This window comes from Marmota flaviventris, chromosome 2 (genome assembly GCF_047511675.1).
Source record: "Marmota flaviventris isolate mMarFla1 chromosome 2, mMarFla1.hap1, whole genome shotgun sequence".
NCBI classification, from domain to species: Eukaryota; Metazoa; Chordata; class Mammalia; order Rodentia; family Sciuridae; genus Marmota; species Marmota flaviventris.
Window position 1 is genome coordinate 39,867,742 of NC_092499.1, and position 15,510 is coordinate 39,883,251.

Consider the following 15,510-nt stretch of genomic DNA (forward strand, 5'->3'; position numbering starts at 1 on the left):
TCAATAAGACAAAACAAACATTCCATTTCAAAATTGACCAAGGATTTAAAGGAGTCATTCAAAAGGAAATTAAAATAGCTATTAAACTATGTGAAAACTTGTCAACATAACTGGTATTCAAGGAAAAACAAAACAATTGTCTATTATTGTTTTGGCCATTCAGACTAGGAAAGATTAAAAAAAAATTCAGGATATTCAATGTCTGTAAAGACAGGGGAAAATTACTACCTCTTTGGTAAATTGATACTTCCTGTATGGAAGCATGTGAATAAATGCACATTATTAAAAGATGGTACTGTTTTAATGCAGATATCCTTTCTTCTAAGTCTTCAAATTGACTGAATGAAGATCAACAACATTATAAAGGGTAATCTGCTTTAGTCAAAGTTGGCTGATTTAAATGTTAATGTCATCTAAATAAACACCATTCACAATTGACCAAATATCTGGGTACTGTGTTCTAGTTAAGCAGTGTTTTAGTCAGCTTTTTCACTGCTATGACTAAAGAATCTGACCATAACAATTTTAGAGGAAGAGTTTATTTAGAGCTCAGGATTTCAGAGGTTTATTCCATAGAAGGCCGGCTCCATTCATCAAGGCTCCAGGTGAGGGGGGACATCATAGTGGAAGAGTGTGGCAGAGGGAAACAGTTTACCTGGTGGTCACGAAGTGTGGGGTCTCCACTTGCCAGATACAAATATATAACCAAAACCATGCCCCAATTTCCACCTCCTCCAGCCACACTCTACCACTTCAGTTACCACTCAGTTAATCCTTATCAGGGGATTAATTCACTGACTGGGTTAAGACTCTTACAACCCAATCATTTCTCCTCTGAACCTTTTTGTATTATTTCATATGAGCTTTTGGGGAACACTTCATATCTAAACCATAAGAAGGAGATACATAAAAATTAAACATCACATCTTGGAAGGTCATGAAACCTAATAATTTAACTTTTTGGAGAACTGTTTCTTAGTGGCTTCACTATAGAGCTAGTCTTTTGGCAAAGATTGATTTTTAAGAAAAACATAATTTCTCATTGATCCACCATGTCAACATGGACTAATTTTATTGTAACCATATTAAATAGCTTAAGCTTTAGCTTTTTGAAAGTTATGCATCTAAATAAAATTCTCTAAATAAAAACAAAACCATATCAAAATTAAAATTAATAGCATTGACCTCCACTGATAATGGATGATGTTATTTTGCTGAAACTGAGGGTAGAATAAATAAAAATCCAAGACTGTTACTGTAATCAGTCTATTTCTGCATTCTTATTTCAATGATTTAGTTGTAGAGACAGCTTCTTAGTATTAGAGTGAATATTACTGAAACTTGGGTTGAGAATTATGACTGAAATTTGCAAGTCCTTCTGAATGTTCAGAGTCAATGTATCTGGACTATAACCAAGTTAAATGCATTTTAAATTATCTTCCCAGTTACTATAATTTTGTCTAAGACTCTATAGTACATATCCTATAGGAATAGGTAGAAAGTATATATAACATTTAGAAAAATTGTTAGATAATATGAAGATATTTTCTTAAAGTATAGATTCAATTTCACAAGCCACTTGTACTATATTAGAATCTCTAGAGATGAGCCCTGAAAATTTGTTGCTGTTTTAAAGTTGTTCAAAACATACTGTGGTCACCCAAAACTGACAGTAACTACTTTTTTTTTTTTTTTTTTAACAATTAGAGGTTGGTTTAGGAACATCTCATGTCCTAGATAGTGAAAAACTATTGCTCTTGTCCACAGGTGAGTGCTTGAGTAACAACGATTTTGTCTATTCAATTGAGATATTTCGTACATTACAGATTTAATAGGAAAACTTGGTTCTTTGCTATGTTAAAAAACATTTACATGCTTTCTTGTTCAAACGAAAACATATCATATCTACACATTATAATGAAGCCAAGTCACAAGCATGGAAAAAGAATTTGTTGTACATTTCATAAAAATATATTTTTTCTACTTCATTCATTTTTATAAATTAAAGGATGTTGCTATAAGTTCAAGGAGAAGAGAGCTAAGAAAGAACATGCTTCTTGTACATTTAGAATATATAGTTGGGAAAGATGGGACAGACTTGGTGCCAATCATCTCTGTTCAAAGAATTAATCACTTTGGGGGCACCCTAAACTTGAATGTTTATTCCCTAGGCATTCCAATTTATGGAGTTAACCTCCAATTTTTGATGGTGAACACTTCACAAATTCTGGTTAAATGTTATTTAATAAAGACTCTCTCTTAAAGTGTAGTTGCTCTGTTGGGAAGATAGTAAACTTTGCCATGTATGTTAACTATAAGTTCCTTGAGAACCATCAGTAGTAACTCCAGTATAAAGAATTTGAATACGAACCAAATGTTTAGGCATCTGTGAAGCTAGAAGAATGGTCACAAAACTGTTATCTATTTTTTCTTTCAATATTTTACTTTCTTTTTTTAAAATTTTTTTTCTTTCAATAGAACTATGCTGCCTTAACATTCCTAATATTAATACTACTACTAATGGTGCTGATAAATAAAAAAGAGAAGATAAAAAGACAGATTACTCATTACTGCATTTAAAACAGCATATACTCTCTAGTCAAATGAAACATAAAGTCTTCATATGGATCCAAGAAAGTATGGAGATTTGGAAGGTATAGACTTTAGCTTGTATTAGTGTAGAATAACAAAAATGTCAGTGGATAACTGATTAGCCATTTGAGAATCAAGAATTTGGCTTTTTACATTCTTTACATCAACATAGATGAAACACTTATTTATATATAAAATGACATAAAAAATACTGGAAGAAAATATTTTCCCCTAGTCCTTATACAGTTGAGAAATCTTATTCAGGCATAGTATGAAGCTTAGAAGTGACTTTTAAAAGATTAAAATTTAAGTATATGACAACAACAAAAACATAAAGAAAGACATATTCAGCCTTGGGAAAATGTGTCACAAAATAAAATCTTGGTAATTCAACGAGCCCTTAAAGTCAATTTAAAAAATCCTATCCTATAAGAATAGAAGGGGAAAAGACAGACCTGATAATTTATAGAATAAATTTAAATAACTGTCAAGCATTAAAACACAAATTCACCAACCAACAAATAAACAAATAAAACTTAAATAAAATGAGGTAGGATTTTTCATAGTATAATGATACAAATTAAAAGACGGATGATGCTCATTTTTGCTAAAGATGTAGGCAAATGGACATAGTTGACATTGATTGAAGTGTAATTTGGTATGTTCTGGAGGATAATTAGGCAGCATCAATTAAATGCAAAAATGTTCATATATTTTACTTTAGTAATTTCACTTAAAGAAATAAATCTTACAGAAATAATCTCATCACTGACCAACAAATTAAGTGAATATGTACTACAGTGTATTTTATAATAGCAAAAATTGATAGCAAAATAAGGTTAACAAAAAGAGATCAGCTAAATAAACTGTTGTACAACTACAAGATGGGATATAATGCAACAGTTCAAAAGAATAAGGTAGCTTCAGCAAATAAGTAAAGAGACCAATGGAAATTTAAATGAAGAAGGTTGCAAAACAATATTTACAGAGCAAGCCCACTTTGAAAAACAAATTATACATATGTTTAATTAGAGATAATTGGATACATCTATTTAGATAAATGACTGTTTGACAAAGCATCAAAAATTGTTATCTCTGGAGAGGAAGAATGTAATAGAAACATTTCTGTTTCCACATTATCAGTTTCTGTATGGTTTAAACTTTTGTAGCATGCTTGTGTTAGTTTCATAAGAAAATACTTACAAAGAGGACAAATAAAAAAAAAAGAAAAGATTAATGGCTTGCTGCCATCTGGGAGTGCCACAAGGCTCTGTCTTCTGCCTTCAGACTGTTGAAAAATGTTATCAATTATTTGGGTGAAGTCATTTATGACAAGCTTATCATACTTCAGGCTGGAAAAAAGTTGGGAGGGATAGTTAATACATAGTTGACTGAGTCAATTTCAGCCTCACTATTGCAAGAATACCAGGCTACAAATAATAAAAAAAATTAACAAGGATGAATATAATTTACATTATGTAGGTATAGATAATTGATTAATTTAGTTCAATATATAAGGCTATCTAGTTTGAACTTCATGTAGAAAAGAGATTCAGTTTCCCTGAGTTTGTGATGAACAGAAGAGTGATGATACTCTTGCATTTTCAGGTTATCCCAGTCTGAGTGTTTTTTGTGGTGCTCTTTGCTGCTCCATCTGGAGGATCCTATTCTCTTAAGAGTTCCGCCTCTTTACAGAAGCATAACAAAACTAGAATGCATACAGAGAATAGGGATCAAGGTGATGGAGGATCTACAAACCTCTGCTACAAATCAGAGCACTTCAACTTAAGAGAGAATTAAAGTGAGACAGAAAGGGTGCACTCAAATATTTGGAGGTTGCTTTATGACAATATTTTCCTTTGTTGATTCTGAGAGCAGAAATGATCCCATTAGAGAAGCAACAATGCAAGCTCATCCTGTTTGAATAAGAAATTCTTAATCCCTGGACATCTGACCAAACCTAGATGATGTGCACAGACATTGTTCAGTGTCTTTTTATTTGGAAAAGGGGTATTGAATTAGATATTTTCTAATTTAAAAAAAAAACTCTAGTATTTTAAGATATTAGAAGAATGATTACAAACTACATTTTATAAATAGGTACTTAAATCTATAAGATTTCTAAACCTATATGTTTTGCAGAAATCTAAGAATATATGTCAGAAATAAGAATAAGATATAGATGGCATACAGTTTAAAGTTATTTTGATTTATATACACATATGATAGAATCATACCTCTGAAAAATGAACTTTGTGAATATGGGGATTCTTTTGTGTATCTCTGTGTATATAAAATAATTTCTAGGACATAGTAGGTACTTAATAAATGTTCTGAAAGAATGAGAAGAGAGACCTCAATATCAGAATCAGGAATGAGTGGCAGAGGAATTGAATAGATTTCGTAACTATGAGAAGGAGATATATTAGAAAGACACCATTAGAAATCTAGGCATATATACTGTATCAGGGAAATAATTTAATCCAAAATAGGAGAAATTCAGACACTGGTATTTATTAAGATTAAATTTAAATTGATAACTCAGTCTGTGTTATGTTTTGGACATGAATATCCCCCCAAAGCTCATATATGAGACAATGCAGAGGTATTCAGAGGTGAAAGGATTAGATTGTTAGAGCTGTAACGTAATCAGTTACAGATTAAGAATTTCTAATTCAAACAGGATGATATTAAGTCCATTTGATGGACTAATAATTTGAGAGCACTACTGTACTGGGGTTTAACCACAGTTAGGGAGGATGTGGCTGGAAGAAGTGGTCACAAGGGTATGCCTTTGGAGTTTTTCCCTGGTACCTTGATCTCTCTCTCTGTGCTTCCTGTTTGCCGTGAACTGAGCCGCTCTCTTCTGCCATGCCTTTTCGACATGATTTTCTGTCTCATCTCCAGCCCAGAGCAATGGAGTTCTCCCACCATGGACTGAAGATCTGAAATCATGAGCCCAAATAAAGTTTTCCCTCTCTAAGTTGTTTTTGTCACGTATGTATTTTGGTTACAGAGAAGAAAAGATGACAAACACTCTCTAATAGAAAATGTCGGTAGAGTATGAGGATTAGCCAATACTCAGATTAAGTTTAAATCAAAGAGTTTCTGTATGGTGGGGAGGAGAATTGATACTAACTTGATGATCTATTAAAAAGGTATCTGGATATAGTAGAGGGAACTGGGACCAAAGACAGAGCAGGCCCAGCGGCCTGCTGAGGGGCAGAGCTGCCCCCCACCCCCCTCGCCTGCCAGGTAGGGGAAGGGTGACCACCGACAGAAAAGGCCCAGTGGCCCAGGGCGGGACAGAGCTTCCAATCACTCCTGCAAGGTAGGCGGGCCTGCGACCCACCGGCAGAAGAGGAGCAGTCGCCTGCTGAGAGGCTGAGCCGCCCCCTCCCCCTGCGCCGGCATAGTAGAGGGAACTGGGACCAAAGACAGAGCAGGCCCAGCGGCCTGCTGAGGGGCAGAGCCGCCCCCCACCCCCCTCGCCTGCCAGGTAGGGGAAGGGTGACCACCGACAGAAAAGGCCCAGTGGCCCAGGGCGGGACAGAGCTTCCAATCACTCCTGCTAGGTAGGCGGGCCTGCGACCCACAGGCAGAAGAGGAGCAGTCGCCTGCTGAGAGGCTGAGCCGCCCCCTCCCCCTGCGCCGGCATAGTAGAGGGAACTGGGACCAAACACAGAGCAGGCCCAGCGGCCTGCTGAGGGGCAGAGCCGCCCCCCACCCCCCTCGCCTGCCAGGTAGGGGAAGGGTGACCACCGACAGAAAAGGCCCAGTGGCCCGCAGCGGGACAGAGCTTCCAATCACTCCTGCAAGGTAGGCGGGCCTGCGACCCACCGGCAGAAGAGGAGCAGCCGCCTGCTGAGAGGCTGAGCCGCCCCCTCCCCCTGCGCCAGCATAGTAGAGGGAACTGGGACCAAACACAGAGCAGGCCCAGCGGCCTGCTGAGGGGCAGAGCCGCCCCCCACCCCCCTCGCCTGCCAGGTAGGGGAAGGGTGACCACCGACAGAAAAGGCCCAGTGGCCCAGGGCGGGACAGAGCTTCCAATCACTCCTGCAAGGTAGGCGGGCCTGCGACCCACCGGCAGAAGAGGAGCAGCCGCCTGCTGAGAGGCTGAGCCGCCCCCTCCCCCTGCGCCGGCATAGTAGAGGGAACTGGGACCAAACACAGAGCAGGCCCAGCGGCCTGCTGAGGGGCAGAGCCGCCCCCCACCCCCCTCGCCTGCCAGGTAGGGGAAGGGTGACCACCGACAGAAAAGGCCCAGTGGCCCGCGGCGGGACAGAGCTTCCAATCACTCCTGCTAGGTAGGCGGGCCTGCGACCCACCGGCAGAAGAGGAGCAGCGGCCTGCTGGGAGGCAGAGCCGCCCCCTCCCCCCCGCGCCTGCAAGGTAGTCGGAACTGAGACCACCATCAGAACAGGTCAGACCTGCAACCGAGAGACAGAACAGGCCCAGTGGCCTGAGGAAGGGTAGAGCCGCCCCCCCCCCCCACGCCTGCAAAGTAGGCGGACCTGCGACCCACTGGCAGTACAGCCCCAGAGGCCTGCAGAGGGGCAGTGCCGCTGCCTGCGCCTGCAAAGTAGGCAGAACTGCGACCACCGACAGAACAAGCCTAGCGGCCCGCAGAGGGACAGAGCCGCCGCCCGCGCCTGCAAGGACGGCGGACCTGCTACCGACTGGCAGAGCAGGCCCAGCGGCCTGCCGGCGTGGTAGGCACATTGCCCCAATTGGCGGAGGGGCAGAGCCGCCGCCCGTGCCTGCGAGGGAGACTTTGCAACTATACAAGACCAATATAAATATATAGGGGGAAAATTCAATAGCACAACAGTTTCACCAAGAAGAAAGGAACGCGAACAGTATGAAGAGACAAGGAAAGAAAGGACCACAAGCATTGCAGGTCAACTCAACTTTAGAAGAGGTAATAGCTGCAGCTGATGGAATGTCAGATAAAGAATTCAGGATATACATGCTTCAGATGATCTGGAGTCTCAAGGAAGACATCAGACAGCAAAATCAGACAATGAAAGATCACTTCAACAATGAATTACATAAACAAATCCAAGAAGCAAAAGATCAACTATACAGGGAAATAGAGGTTATAAAAAACAAACAAACAGAAATCCTAGAAATGCAGGAAGCAATAAGCCAACTTAAAAACTCAATTGAGAATACTACCAGCAGAGTAGAACACTTAGAAGACAGAACATCAGACAATGAAGATAAAGTATATCAACTTGAAAAGAACATAGACAGCTCAGCAAGACTGTTAAGAAACCATGAGCAGAACATCCAAGAAATATGGGATAACATCAAGAGACCAAATTTAAGAGTCATTGGGATACAGGAAGGAACAGAGTTTCAAACCAAAGGAATGAGCAATCTATTCAATGAAATAATTCGAGAAAACTTCCCAGATTTGAAGACTGAGACAGAACCCCAAATCCTAGAAGCCTACAGGACGCCGAATGTGCAAAATCATAAGAGACCCACACCTAGACACATTATAATGAAGATGCCCAACATACAGAACAAGGAGAGAATTTTAAAAGCTACAAGAGAAAGGAAGCAGATCACATTTAGGGGTAAGCCAATCAGGATAACAGCTGATCTTTCAACACAGACTCTGAAAGCTAGAAGATCCTGGAATAACATATTTCAAACACTGAAAGAAAATGGGTTCCAACCAAGAATTGTGTTTCCAGCGAAATTAAGCTTCAGGATGGAAGATGAAATTAAAACCTTCCACGATAAACAAAAGTTAAAAGAATTTGCAGCTAGAAAACCATCTCTTCAAAACATCCTTGGCAAAACATTACAGGAAGAGGAAATGGAAAATAACAATGAAAACCAACAGTGGGAGGTAGGACACTAAAGGGGGGAAAATAATCAAAGTGGAAAACAAACCATGTTTAGTAACATAAATAAACAAATATGGCTGGAAGAACAACCCATATCTCAATAATAACCCTAAATGTTAATGGCTTAAACTCACCAATTAAGAGACACAGGCTAGTAGAATGGATCACAAAACATGACCCAACAATATGCTGCCTACAGGAGACGCATTTGATAGGAAAAGACATACATAGGCTGAAGGTGAAAGGTTGGGAAAAATCATATCACTCATATGGACTTCGGAAACAAGCAGGAGTATCCATACTCATATCAAATAAAATAGATTTTAAGCCAAAGTTAATCAAAAGGGATAAAGAGGGACACTACATACTGCTCAAGGGAACCATACACCAACAAGACATAACAATCATAAATATATATGCCCCAAACAATGGTGCAGCTATGTTCATCAAACAAACTCTTCTCAAGTTCAAGAGTCTAATAGACCACCATACAATAATCATGGGAGACTTCAACACACCTCTCTCACCACTGGACAGATCTTCCAAACAAAAGTTGAATAAGGAAACTATAGAACTCAATAACACAATTAATAACCTAGATTTAATTGACATATATAGAATATACCACCCAACATCAAACAGTTACACTTTTTTCTCAGCAGCACATGGATCCTTCTCAAAAATAGATCATATATTATGTCACAGGGAAACTCTTAGACAATACAAAGGAGTAGAGATAATACCATGCATCCTATCTGATCATAATGGAATGGAACTGAAAATCAACGATAAAAGAAGGAAGGAAAAAGAATATATCACTTGGAGAATGAACAATAGGTTACTGAATGATCAATGGGTTATAGAAGACATCAAGGAGGAAATTAAAAAATTCTTAGAGATTAATGAAAACACAGACACAACATATCGGAATCTATGGGACACATTGAAAGCAGTTCTAAGAGGAAAATTCATTGCTTGGAGTTCATTCCTTAAAAAAAGAAAAAACCAACAAATAAATGATCTCATACTTCATCTCAAAATCCTAGAAAAAGAAGAGCAAAACAACAGCAAAAGAAGTAGAAGGCAAGAAATAATTAAAATCAGAGCTGAAATCAATGAAATCGAAACAAAAGAAACAATTGAAAAAATTGACAAAACTAAAAGTTGGTTCTTTGAAAAAATAAACAAAATCGACAGACCCTTAGCCATGCTAGCGAAGAGAAGAAGAGAGAGAACTCAAATCACTAACATACGGGATGAAAGAGGCAATATCACAACAGACACTTCAGAAATACAGAAGATAATCAAAAATTATTTTGAATCCTTATACTCCAATAAATTAGAAGATAGTGAAGGCATAGATAAATTTCTTAAGTCATATGATCTGCCCAGATTGAGTCAGGAGGATATAGACAACCTAAACAGACCAATATCAATTGAGGAAATAGAAGAAACCATCAAAAGACTACCAACTAAGAAAAGCCCAGGACCGGATGGGTATACAGCAGAGTTTTACAAAACCTTTAAAGAGGAACTAATACCAATACTTTTCAAGCTACTTCGGGAAATAGAAAAAGAGGGAGAACTTCCAAATTCATTCTACGAGGCCAACATCACCCTGATACCTAAACCAGACAAAGACACTTCAAAGAAAGAAAACTACAGACCAATATCTCTAATGAACCTAGATGCAAAAATCCTCAATAAAATTCTGGCCACTCGGATACAAAGGCACATCAAAAAAATTGTGCACCATGATCAAGTAGGATTCATCCCTGGGATGCAAGGCTGGTTCAATATAAGGAAATCAATAAATGTTATTCACCACATCAATAGACTTAAAAATAAGAACCATATGATCATCTCGATAGATGCGGAAAAAGCATTCGGCAAAGTACAGCATCCCTTTATGTTCAAAACTCTAGAAAAACTAGGGATAACAGGAACATACCTCAATATTGTAAAAGCAATCTATGCTAAGTCTCAGGCTAGCATCATTCTGAATGGAGAAAAATTGAAGGCATTCCCTCTAAAATCTGGAACAAGACAGGGATGCCCTCTCTCACCACTTCTGTTCAACATAGTTCTCGAAACACTGGCCAGAGCAATTAGACAGACGAAAGAAATTAAAGGCATCAAAATAGGAAAAGAAGAACTTAAATTATCACTATTTGCAGATGACATGATTCTATACCTAGCAGACCCAAAAGGGTCTACAAAGAAACTATTAGAGCTAATAAATGAATTCAGCAAAGTGGCAGGATATAAAATCAACACGCATAAATCAAAGGCATTCCTGTATATCAGCGACAAATCCTCTGAAATGGAAATGAGGACAACCACTCCATTCACAATATCTTCAAAAAAAATAAAATACTTGGGAATCAACCTAACAAAAGAGGTGAAAGACTTATACAATGAAAACTACAGAACCCTAAAGAGAGAAATAGAAGAAGATCTTAGAAGATGGAAAAATATACCCTGTTCATGGATAGGCAGAACTAACATCATCAAAATGGCGATATTACCAAAAGTTCTCTATAGGTTTAATGCAATGCCAATCAAAATCCCAACGGCATTTCTTGTAGAAATAGAGAAAGCAATCATGAAATTCATATGGAAAAATAAAAGACCCAGAATAGCAAAAACAATGCTAAGCAGGAAGTGTGAATCAGGCGGTATAGCGATACCAGATTTCAAACTATATTACAGAGCAATAGTAACAAAAACAGCATGGTACTGGTACCAAAACAGGCGGGTGGACCAATGGTACAGAATAGAGGACACAGAAACCAATCCACAAAACTACAACTATCTTATATTTGATAAAGGGTCTAAAAGCATGCAATGGAGGAAGGATAGCATCTTCAACAAATGGTGCTGGGAAAACTGGAAATCCATATGCAACAAAATGAAACTGAATCCCTTTCTCTCGCCATGCACAAAAGTTAATTCAAAATGGATCAAGGAGCTTGATATCAAATCAGAGACGCGCCGTCTGATAGAAGAAAAAGTTGGCTACGATCTACAGTCGGTGGGGTCGGGCTCCAAATTCCTCAATAGGACACCCATAGCACAAAAGTTAATAACTAGAATCAACAAATGGGACTTACTCAAACTAAAAAGTTTTTTCTCAGCAAAAGATACAATAAGAGAGGTAAATAGAGAGCCTACATCCTGGGAACAAATCTTTACTCCTCACACCTCAGATAGAGCCCTAATATCCAGAGTATACAAAGAGCTCAAAAAATTAGACAATAAGAGAACTAACAACCCAATCAACAAATGGGCCAAGGACCTGAACAGACACTTCTCAGAGGAGGACATACAGTCAATCAACAAGTACATGAAAAAATGCTCACCATCTCTAGCAGTCAGAGAAATGCAAATCAAAACCACCCTAAGATACCATCTCACTCCAGTTAGATTGGCAGCCATTATGAAGTCAAACAACAACAAGTGCTGGCGAGGATGTGGGGAAAAGGGTACACTTGTACATTGCTGGTGGGACTGCAAATTGGTGCAGCCAATTTGGAAAGCAGTATGGAGATTTCTTGGAAAGCTGGGAATGGAGCCACCATTTGACCCAGCTATTCCCCTTCTCGGTCTATTCCCTAAAGACCTAAAAAGAGCATGCTACAGGGACACTGCTACATCGATGTTCATAGCAGCACAATTCACAATAGCTAGACTGTGGAACCAACCTAGATGCCCTTCAATGGATGAATGGATAAAAAAAATGTGGCATTTATACACAATGGAGTATTACTCTGCATTAAAAAATGACAAAATCATAGAATTTACAGGGAAATGGATGGCATTAGAGCAGATTATGCTAAGTGAAGCTAGCCAATCCCTAAAAAACAAATGTCAAATGTCTTCTTTGATATAAGGAGAGTAGCTAAGAACAGAGTAGGGTCGAAGAGCATGAGAAGAAGATTAACATTAAACAGGGATGAGAGGTGGGAGGGAAAGGGAGAGAGAAGGGAAAATGCATGGAAATGGAAGGAGACCCTCAGAGTTATACAAAAGTACATACAAGAGGAAGTGAGGGGAAGGGGAAAAATAATACAAGGGGGACAAACGAATGTCAGTAAAGGGGGCAGAGAGAGAAGAGGGGAGGGGAGGGGAGGGGAGGGGAGGGGGGATAGTAGAGGATAGGAAAGACAGCAGAATACAACAGACACTAGTATGGCAATATGTAAATCAATGGATGTGTAACTGATGTGATTCTGCAATCTGTATATGGGGTAAAAATGGGAGCTCATAACCCACTTGAATCAAATTGTGAAATATGATATATCAAGAACTATGTAATGTTTTGAACAGCCAACAATAAAAAATTAAAAAAAAAAAAAAAAAGAAAACACAATGACGGAGAGTAAGCATTTAAAAAAAAAAATAAATAAATAAATAAAAAGGTATCTGATCTTTGATATTCATCTGAGAATAGAAATTATAGATTTAATCCAAGAGACTTTTGTTTTAAGGTCTAGGAAATTAAATCCCTCAGTGTTTTGGAGTACCATGCAAGGACCAAGGCACCTGGCAACCAGGAAATCTCTGAATAAAATTAAGATGGGCCAACAGATAAGAGGATTTATTATTATATACTGACCTAGGGCATCTTATACTTGACCTTGTTGTAAAAAGAGGGAGGTGAGACAATTAAATACGCAGGTAAATGATGGTAATTCTAGTTCAGATTTAGAGGGCAAAAAGGCCAGGGAATTAATCATATTACTATATCATCATTTTAAGAATGAGGATTGTGATATTAATATTATCAGTGGCTGGTTGGGCAATAGTGGTTCCTAATTTTGTTTTGTTTTTTAATATGCCCAATCTTAGACATCCAAGTGCCTGTAGGCTTCTTGTAAGTTTTAGAAATTGTAGCTCAAATATAAAAGAGTTTTCCTTTAACTTTATCTAGTCTAGTTTTTACAGAATACCAGTAGCAAACTATTATTTCAATGATAACTGAGATCATTCTAATTAAATACTGAAAAAAGTGGAACAATTTAGTTGTCAGGAAAAAATAAGAAAGCGTTTATATGATCTCCCATATTGTAATGAAATAAAACCTTAATAATAACAGGAAATAGATCCTTGAGAATTTTTCCTGAAGGAACTGTTAAAACAGTATGCAAATCCAACTATATTAAAAATATAGTAATCATAGTAATAAGTGACCTATGGTATATTTTTGTACATAGGATATTCCAAAGTGTAGTCACATAGTTTTTCCAATTATATAGCAATTAGACAGCAGTTAACCATTGCTACAGAGAACACACACACACACACACACACACACACTCAGGATGTAATGTTAGAAAAAGAAAATTTGAGAAATAAAGCTCCAGATTTGCTTCCCAATTAATACCACCTATATTACATTACTGTGTATTATTGATACTCAAATTATGGTCCATGGACCAGCTAAGTAAGAATCACTGGGGAGTCTATTAAAGAGTACAGAATCTCAGAACCTATCTCATACCCACTGAATCAGATTCAACATTTTAACGTGGTTTACAAGTGCACATACATTTAAAATTAAAATTAAATACTGTTGTAAACAATTTATATTATTTTGAGATCTCACTCAATTGCTGGCATCTCAGGAAAGCTGTTTCAGGCTTCACATTCATAGCTGGTCATGGTCCTTTTAGAGAGCTGCTAGCTAGAAAACCAATACGCAAAGACATGAAATTTTATATTTCCAATTCTAATACCATGCTTCTCCTATATTGGAGCCCACCAAATTATTTTTGAGTGGATGAAAGAATAGATGAGTATTTCCTTGGAGAATCTAATTCTCAATTGTATCTTTACCACCCTCAGAAGGCTGTAGAATTTTCACTGTAGAAAGTATCATAGCACAGAAATACAAAGTGTCACAAAACTGCTATGAACAATTGTGTGACAACAAATTGGTCATCTAGAAGAAACAAATGAAGTACCGTATACATACAACCTACCAAGACTGGATCAAGAAGAAATAGAATCTAAACAAATAAGGAATAAGCAAATTAACTCACTATTAGAAGTCCCTCATCTAAGAGAAACCCAGGACCTCATGGCTTCACAGCTGAATTCTATCAAGTATTTAAAGATGATATAATACCAATACTTCTCAAACTCTTACAAATATTTAAGAGGGAACATATTCCTACTTTTATAAGAACAACAGTATCCTGATATCAAAGCTGTACAAGGTCACTACAATTACAGGCCAATATTTCTGATAAATATAATTGTAAAAATCCTCAACAAAACACTAGAAAACCGAATTTATCAGCACATTAAAAGGACCATTCACTATGGCAAAGTGGGATTTATCCCAGAGATGCAAGGATGGTTCAAACTATGCAAATCACAAATGTGAATGAAGGACAAAAGCCACATGATCATCTCACTTGATACAGACAAGACATCATACAAAACTCAACATTTTTTTTCATAATAATCACTTTCAACAAATCATCTCACTTGATACAGACAAGACATCAAACAAAACTCAACATTTTTTTTCATAATAATCACTTTCAACAAATCATCTCACTTGATACAGACAAGACATCAAACAAAACTCAACATTTTTTTCATAATAATCACTTTCAACAAGTTCAAACTATGCAAATCACAAATGTGAATGAAGGACAAAAGCCACATGATAATCTTACTTGATACAGACAAGACATCATACAAAACTCAACATTTTTCTTCATAATAATCACTTTCAACAAATTTGGTATATAATGAATGCATCTCAACACAATAAGGTCCTTATATGACAAACCCACAGTGAACATTATACTAATTGGTGAAAAGCTAAAAGTTTTCCCTCCAAGATTAAGAAGACAAGAATTTTCAGTATTACCACTTTTAATCAACATAGCACAGAAAGTCCTAGCTAGAGTAATTGGGCAAGAGAAAGAAACAAAAAGCACCCAAACTGGAAAGGAAGAAGTTGTATTGTCTCTGTTTGTAGAATAATGATCTTATATTTAGAAAACTGTAAAGACTCCATAAAACTTCATAAAAGACTGTT